The sequence below is a fragment of the Chroicocephalus ridibundus genome, chromosome 5 (genome assembly GCF_963924245.1).
Source record: "Chroicocephalus ridibundus chromosome 5, bChrRid1.1, whole genome shotgun sequence".
In the NCBI taxonomy this organism is placed as follows: Eukaryota; Metazoa; Chordata; class Aves; order Charadriiformes; family Laridae; genus Chroicocephalus; species Chroicocephalus ridibundus.
Genome location: NC_086288.1, coordinates 67,095,831 through 67,104,025, shown reverse-complemented (window position 1 = coordinate 67,104,025; position 8,195 = coordinate 67,095,831). Strand labels below are relative to the sequence as shown.

The 8,195-nt window shown below is 44.5% G+C and overlaps 1 pseudogene; it reads left to right on the top strand.

Moving 5' to 3' along the window:
• The first annotated feature begins 806 nt into the window (after positions 1–806).
• On the top strand, positions 807–8,047 carry LOC134516614 (toll-like receptor 1; annotated as a pseudogene).
• Positions 8,048–8,195: the final 148 nt, after the last annotated feature.

Genomic DNA, 8,195 nt, shown 5'->3' with positions numbered 1-8,195 from the left:
AGGTTCTTTGTCAAGTTGCAGCTGTGGGGTTATTTGGAAAATGTAGGAGATTTCCTGGGTGTCCGAGGAGTCTTTGGAGGTGTTGAGCGTCTTCTTTCAGATTTTTGGGTACCGCTACTTTATATGTAGCGTTTGGTTATGCTGTGGTTTTCCTGTTGCATGCTTTTGGACAGACTGGCATTACAATATTCATGAGACAGTATAATTCCTCCTCATGCTTCTTGGCTTACTGGAAAAATGGACCCTTACGTCTTTGTGCTATAGCAAAGACAAAGCTGATCAGCTTCGCTGATCGGCTGACCCTGAGGGGGTGCGTGGCTGTGTCCTGGGTGTTTGGGGTGTGAAGAGGAATATCCTTTGGCTCTTCTGACCGAAGAGTTTGCTTTTGCGCTGGTTCCTGTGAGAGTCCATGGGGCTCTTGGAGTTCTGTCCCCAAACATGTCTGGACATGGTGTGTAGGGAAAGAGCAGGTGAGAGGCTTGCTGTGTTCTCCTTTACTCCTAAATGCACCGAAGTCTGTCTGTATTTGTTTCAAATTTTTGAATATTGTTGAGAAATTTGTATTTCTTAACATCTTTGTGTTGTTTTAACTTACCACAGATTGTATTCCTCCCATTATAAAGAGATTAGTTTGTACTTAACTGAGACAATCAATAATTGGAATTAAAGAACGGGGGCGAGGAGGCTTGATAAGAACTTAGAAGAGGAGTATGTGAAAATAAAGCTTTGATTACATAAATTTTGTATTGAATTTTATTTTAGCAATAAAAAGCAAATTCAACAGTTCCACAATTTCAGCAAATTCCATGTGTTTTCTTTTCATAGGGCTGGACTCATCACTGAGAAATATTGATCAGCAAACAAAGATATGCTTTTGCGTTTCTGTAACGAACCAAGATACCTGGAAGGCGTAATGGGACCCCTTTCAAATATCTATGTCTTTGTCTGTGTCTTTACATTCATGCTATGCAATAATAGCCAGCCAACTGTGGAAAATGAATTTATTGCAAATTATTCAAGCAGTTTTCTAACTAATGTTCCAAAAAACATTCCAGTCCATACTCAGGTATTAGATTTATCACATAATAGGATTTCTGGACTTAGTATCTTGGAATTTATTTCTCTTTCAAAACTTCAAGTATTAAATCTTTCTCATAATCTAATTATGGAGCTTGACTTCAGTGTCTTCATTTATAATCAAGACTTAGAATACTTAGATTTATCTCATAATAACATTTTGAAAGTTTACTGTCAAACTCTTGCATATCTTAGACATTTAGATCTTTCTTTCAATAAGTTTACTGCCCTGCCCATCTGTCAGGAATTTGGCAACATGTTTCATTTGGAGTACCTAGGATTAAGTGCCACGATGATGCGAAGGTCAGACTTCAGGTATATCATACATTTGCAGCTGCACACTGTCTTCCTAACCTTAGAAGACTTTACTCTGTATGAGCCTCAGAGTCTGACAGCCTTGAATACAAGGAGCCTCCACATTGTTTTTGCAGCAAACCAAAACTTCAGTTTTTCCCTCTTGTATGATGGAATGAGCACTTCAAAAAACTTGAGTATAGTTAACTTGAGATATTCCTTGAGCTACAAAGATTTCCCCTTTCCTCCTTTAACGCTTCTGAAGAAAATCAAGACAACAGCTCTGATGCTTGACACTGTGGACTTACAATGGGCTATAATTTTGCAAATTTTCCTGCTTATTTGGTATTCACCTATGGAGCATTTGACTGTGAGAAATTTGACTTTCCAGGGACCACTGGGGGAGCTGACTGAATATGAATTTCTACCCTTATTTGGTTCTCTGGAACAAATAATCTCTTTGGATGGCTCCATGAAAGTGCTGACTTTGGAGCATGTTCATAATAAGGTTTATTATTTCAACCAGGAGATTGTATACAGACAGTTTTCAGAGATGAATATTGCCAGTTTGACAATATATGATGCATATATGCCACACATGCTTTGCCCCAGTAGGACAAGCTCATTTCAGTATTTAAATTTTTCTCACAATGCCCTGACGGATGAATTGTTCCAGAATTGTGGCACTCTGACAGATCTGAAATTACTTATTTTACAGAGGAATAAATTTGAGAGCCTTTCCAAGGTAAGCTTCATGACCAGCCGTATGAAATCACTGAAATATCTGGACATGAGCAACAACTTGCTGAGTCATGATGCACCTGATGTGCAATGCCAATGGTCTAAGTCTCTGTCAGAGTTGGACCTGTCCTCAAATCAGTTGACGGAGTCCGTGTTTGAGTGCGTGCCAGTCAACATCAAAAAGCTGGACCTGCAAAACAATCAGATCACCAGTGTCCCCAAGGGGATGGCTGAGCTGAAATCCTTGAAGGAGCTGAACCTGGCATCGAACAGGCTGGCTGACCTGCCGGGGTGCGGTGGCTTTACATCCCTGGAGTTCCTGAACATAGAGATGAATTTGATCCTCACCCCATCTGCTGACTTCTTCCAGAGCTGCCCAAGGGTCAGGGAGCTGCAAGCCAGGCACAACCCATTCAAGTGTTCCTGTGAACTGCAGGACTTTATCCGTCTGGAGAGGCAGTCTGGGGGGAAGCTGTTTGGCTGGCCATCGGCGTACGTGTGCGAGTACCCGGAAGACTTGCGAGGAACGCAGCTGAAGGACTTCCACCTGACCGAACTGGCTTGCAACACGACGCTCTTGCTTGTGACAGCTCTGCTGCTGACGCTGGTGCTGGTGGCGGTCGTGGCCTTTCTGTGCATCTACCTGGACGTGCCGTGGTACGTACGGATGACGTGGCAGTGGACGCAGACGAAGCGGAGAGCTTGGCACCACCATCCCGAAGAGCAGGAGAGGGTTCTGCAGTTTCACGCGTTCATTTCCTACAGCGAGCGTGATTCATTGTGGGTGAAGAACGAGCTGATCCCAAACCTGGAGAAGGGGGAGGGCTGTGTACAACTGTGCCAGCATGAGAGGAACTTTGTCCCCGGCAAGAGCATTGTGGAGAACATCATTAACTGCATAGAGAAGAGCTACAAGTCGATCTTTGTGTTGTCTCCCAACTTTGTGCAGAGCGAGTGGTGTCACTATGAGCTGTACTTTGCCCATCACAAATTATTCAGTGAGAATTCCAACAGCTTAATCCTCATTTTACTGGAGCCGATCCCTCCGTACATTATCCCTGCCAGGTACCACAAGCTGAAGGCTCTCATGGCAAAGCGAACCTACCTGGAGTGGCCGAAGGAGAGGAGCAAGCATGCCCTTTTCTGGGCTAACCTGAGGGCAGCTATTAGCATTAACCTGCCAACTTTCGTTGAAGCAAATGAGGAGCAGAGTGATGTTACTTCTACTAGTAGTATAAGTGAGTATGTGAATAACTGACTGTCTTGCATTAAATTGTGTTAATCAGTTTTTTCTATTTTTTACAGTGTTCCTAGTTGGTAGCAAAATGTTATTGTGATACATACAGAAATTGCTATTGCTTATTCTAGTCCTGAAAGTAGTCAGAAGTCTTCTGTAGTTGCCCATCATCAACAAAGAGAAGGAGAGAGAAATGTTCATAGGGATTGCACTTATTTTTGTTGATGTGGGTTGCTTTTATTTTGTGCTTTTCCCGTTGAAAGCCACGTTTGACAGTAACAAAAATAGTGGTTGGTTCAATGTCATCAGGACTGTCAAGGCATGCATTTAATCTTTGTTCTGACATGGATGTTGTGGGGTTAAGGTGGTAGGGGTCTGCTTCCTTGGGTTTAATTAAAAAGAAGAAAACTCTTGTTTAAATCCCTTCCTGTACATTGGTATAGTAGATGTCAAGGGTACAGTATCCCTACATCTTCAGCCTCTTTTCCCTGCCTGGAAGTCTTTCCCTTCATCACAGATAGAGACTTTCCTGGGCAAGAGCTGAAAGCTGGAGCCATTAATCCCTGTTTAATATTCTTCTTCCTTTTTTGTACTAAACATTCCCACTTGTCTAGATTTACGTACCAACTCATGATTTCATAGAATTCATAAGCTTCAAAATAGTAGTCAATATCCAAACTTATGAAATGTTTATAGTGTTATAATATTGCTGCTTTCTGCTGTAATCATATCAAGTTATATTGGGTTGCCTGTTTTTCCTGCTTTCTAAAGCATAGTTATATATTTCAATAAAATATTTTTCTTATTATGAACTCTTTCAACTGTAAGAAGAAGAAAAATAAGATTCCTCAATCTGTTGCCATTTCATTACAAAAATTTCCCTCAGTTGTGCCAGTGTAATTCTTCAGTTAAATTATAAAACATATTTTATTGCTATCTCTCTGCAGCAGCTAATAAGTAACCTACATTATAATGTAGTGTTATAGGTATTTAGAATATGTTTTACGCAATAATAGCAGGAAACCCCCTCATATTTATAGAAAATTGGCGACGCTGCAAATGAACAGTGGGAAACAGAACTTGCACAATGATTGAGAAAGAGTGGCAGTGCCGGAACTGTCACTCAATTAGGTCATTTTTAAAGTATTTAAACTCAGAAGCTTGATGTTTGGAGGTAAATCCCCTCTTATCTCCAGACTTTCACTGAACTCTGTTACTTGCCCTTTTACTAGCAGGTGCTGAGGGTCATCATGCAGGTGAAAAAGTAGTAATTTTCATTGGGAAAATTGCTACAATCAAACTGGTTAAACTAATGGTATCTGTTGATAGGTGACATCCAATCATTTGCTGTGCTTGGATTTAATTTGACAATCTAATAAACCTTTCATTTTTTATCTGTTACTAAATTTCCTGGTGTCATTTCACTGGTGATGAGGAGTTGTGTAATTATCCTTACGGCTTAATGGAAATGCAAAGCCCTTCCCAGCACAACCGTGAGTGGCAGGCACGGTGAGCAAGCTGGTAAGAGGTTGTGATCCTTGTCACTCGCCAAAGCAGCTGACCGAGCGCCTGCCATGCCTGTGTGGTGGTAGCCAGATGGAGCAGTGGATGGGAAGCTACAGGAGAGCTTCCTGATGGCCAGAGGTGCTGAGACAATGCTGTGCAGCCACCTACCAGCTCAGGGTAAGGGGGTATCTCAGCAGGATACTCTGAATGTAGATCTTTGGAAAGAAGGACTAAAAATCTTGAGCAAGTCTTAGTTGCAGGTGAAGGGAAGTTGGCTACTGACTTCTTTGATAACACGTAACTGAGATCTCCCCTTCTCCAAAGCCAGGACCAAACTTTCTTTGTGTACCTTAAAAAGGGCTGCTAAACCTGCAGTACTTCAGTGGGAGCTGGTGGACGGAGCATGCTTGAAAAGCAGGTTATTTATGATGAGAGGAGGTGTTCGAAGACACAGATGGGTTAGGGCTCTGCAGGAGTTTGAGTCAGGAAGGCTTTACCCTACCCTGAGATTTTCTCATGCTTCATAGCAACCCAAAATGGAGGCCAGGGGCATCAGGCACTGCAGGGTGCTGCCAAAAGTGCATCGCCAACCTCCTGTGCCAGCTGGCCAGCTATAGCGAGCTGCGAGGCGCTTTCCACAGAAGTAGCGGTGTCAAACCTGGGGCTGCAGCCTGAACGTGCTGCTGGAGCTGTGACGTTTCCTTCATCACAGGTTTTTCCCAACTGTTCAGCATCCCTCTGGGTGCAGGTTCTTTACTTTCTCCGCAACATCTCTGTCTGCTCTTAGGCAGTTGCCTCCTAAGCTTTAGCGGCTTCATTTCAGCTACGACCAGGGTTACGTCTGTCTCTAATTTACTGTTTGTGTGCTATACAGCTCTCGGGTACTTAAAGAACTGTTCAGTCACAGAGGCCAGTGCACATTAAGCTGGTTACGAGTTTTGTAGCATTTACCTCTCCGTGGCTCCTCCGTGCTTTACAGGAGAGAGCCTGTGCCTCTCCTTCCTGAAAGACTTCTCCCCCTCCCACGCGTTACAGTCTGAGGACATGGTTCGCATCCAAGCTTAGTGGTAACGTATCAGTGGGCACGCAGTCTGTCCTGTTTACTAGATGAGAAAAGAGGAAGTAAAATTTCTCAAATCAGGCTTTCCGGCCTCTGTAAATGTGATGCATCAGCAAACTGGGTTTTATGTCCTAAATAATGTACAGGGCCTGGTCCGGGGAAGAGTCCGTCACCTTTAAGACTATTCTGAAACCTAAGTTGTAGGTAGGTGTGAAAAGAATAGTTTCTGAAGTTTGCCAAGTATGTTGTTTTAGGATATTAACCTCTGACACCCCTTTATACGCTGCCCTCTCTACCTCACAAATCTTTCATCCACATGCCAAGTATTTAAGTTATTTACGTACTGTACTGTACACTACGGCCGCTTCCAGTACGCTTCTGAGTTCCTTTAATAAGGAAGGTTCATTTTGGGTTTTTTTGTTAAGTTAGCACTTGTCAGTGTTTCTCATCACTTCTCTGTTGGAACTTCCGTTTTCTTCTTCCCTGAAACTCTGTTTCTGTTCAGAGGGTGCACGAAGTGTTAATTATTTTTTATTTGGGCCAAATGTAGCAAATGCTTTTTTTCACTGTTTTTTTTATGAGGCAATACACTGTTGAAGATTTTGTCCTTAAAATTGTGTTCATAGAGCTGGTTCTTGGGAAGAAGTTTGCAAGACATAGAGGACACGGGTACCTGGTTGAACTCTTGAAATACTGTCATACCAACATCCGTATTTATAAAAACAACGTCAGGTGCTGCTCTCACTGAGCTCCCAGGCCTGCAAGCCCCCATGAAAGCAGCATTGTGTATCGCCTTTCTTAGTGTTTGGCCAGGCCGGAGTTGTGATTGGAGAGGATACATTAAAAGTGTTTTTATGGCTAAAAGTTGCAGTAAAGACACAAAGATCAGTTTGGAATCCTTGCGCAGATTTCTGTGCATGGCAGGATCTGACTCTGATAGAAGGTTAAGGCCGATGTAACAGCTTCATTTCTTAACTGTGACAAAGGAAGTATTTTCTTAAATTACACTTGTAATCTTAATTTTTGCCATTTTCTCAGACTAAGGGTGACACCCAGCGGCCGATTAAGTTACCATTGAGTATTTCCTGAAAATGCTGGCTCATGCTAGGATACACACAGGGCATTTTGCCTCTTAGGCAAAATGAAATAAATAATCGCGTCAGCCCAGCGAATGCAGGAGCCTCTTGCAGGTGAGTGTGGTCTAGAGAGGACAGGTCAGGACAAGCCCTTCCTCGTGGCGGCTCCCACGCTGGGCCAGTGGCTGTGACTTGGGCCCCCACGCCATCGGTCCCTCCTGCCGAGTCGGCTGTGGGGCGCAGGGACTGACCGGTTCAACTAACAAATTAACCTTAAAAATCAGCAGTGTAATATGGGCACTGACTCCTGCTTTACAGGGAGCAATCCTTATTTTCAAGCAGGACGTCAAGATGGAGAATCCGGTCATTTTCTCACATCCTGTCTGCCGTTCACAGGGTTTTATTTTTATGCCTCCTTCCTGCCGTACCTGCTTTCCCTCCGTATGTCCTCACGACATGGCGTAGGTGGCCTGCTGGGTCCCGGGCAGCAGTCCGCCAACAGCACAACGCAATCACCTCAGCAGGGATGGAAAGGGTTGAGAGATGCATCGTGAATTCAACTGGGCTCGCTCTTTCTGGGCATCTGAAAAGGTGTGAAGACATAAACCCTGCTCTGCCCGCCGTCACCTGCCAGCATGCGTGCGGGCGCCCCGCCGTGTGTTCTCAGCCTGTGCCTGCACTCTCCGCTCTGGCACCCCGGCCCGGGAAAGGGCTGTGGGGTAGAGCACGGCTAAAGGAGCAGGCCCAGGCAGCCATTTCAAAAGTGATTAAAAACGCAAACTCACACGTTTGGTGCTCCAGACCCGCCAATGGACTAATTTGAATGCCCTAATTAGATGCGAGTGACCCTAGGGGTCAGTACTGGGTCCAGTCCTGTTCAACACACTCATCAACGACCTGGATGAGGGGACAGAGTGCACCCTCAGCAAGTTTGATGACACAAAGCTGGAGGAGTGGCTGACACACTGGAAGGCTGTGCCGCCATACAGGGAGATTGGGACAGGCTGGAGAGTTGGGCAAAGAGGAACCTTATGAAATTCAATAAGGGCAAGTGTAGGGTGCTGCACCTGGGGAGGAATAACCCCCCGCACCAGTACAGGTCGGGGGCTGACCTGCTGGAGAGCAGCTCAGCTGAAAGAGACCTGGGAGTCCTGGTGGACAACAGGATGACCGTGAGCCAGCAATGGGCCCTCGTGGCCAAAAA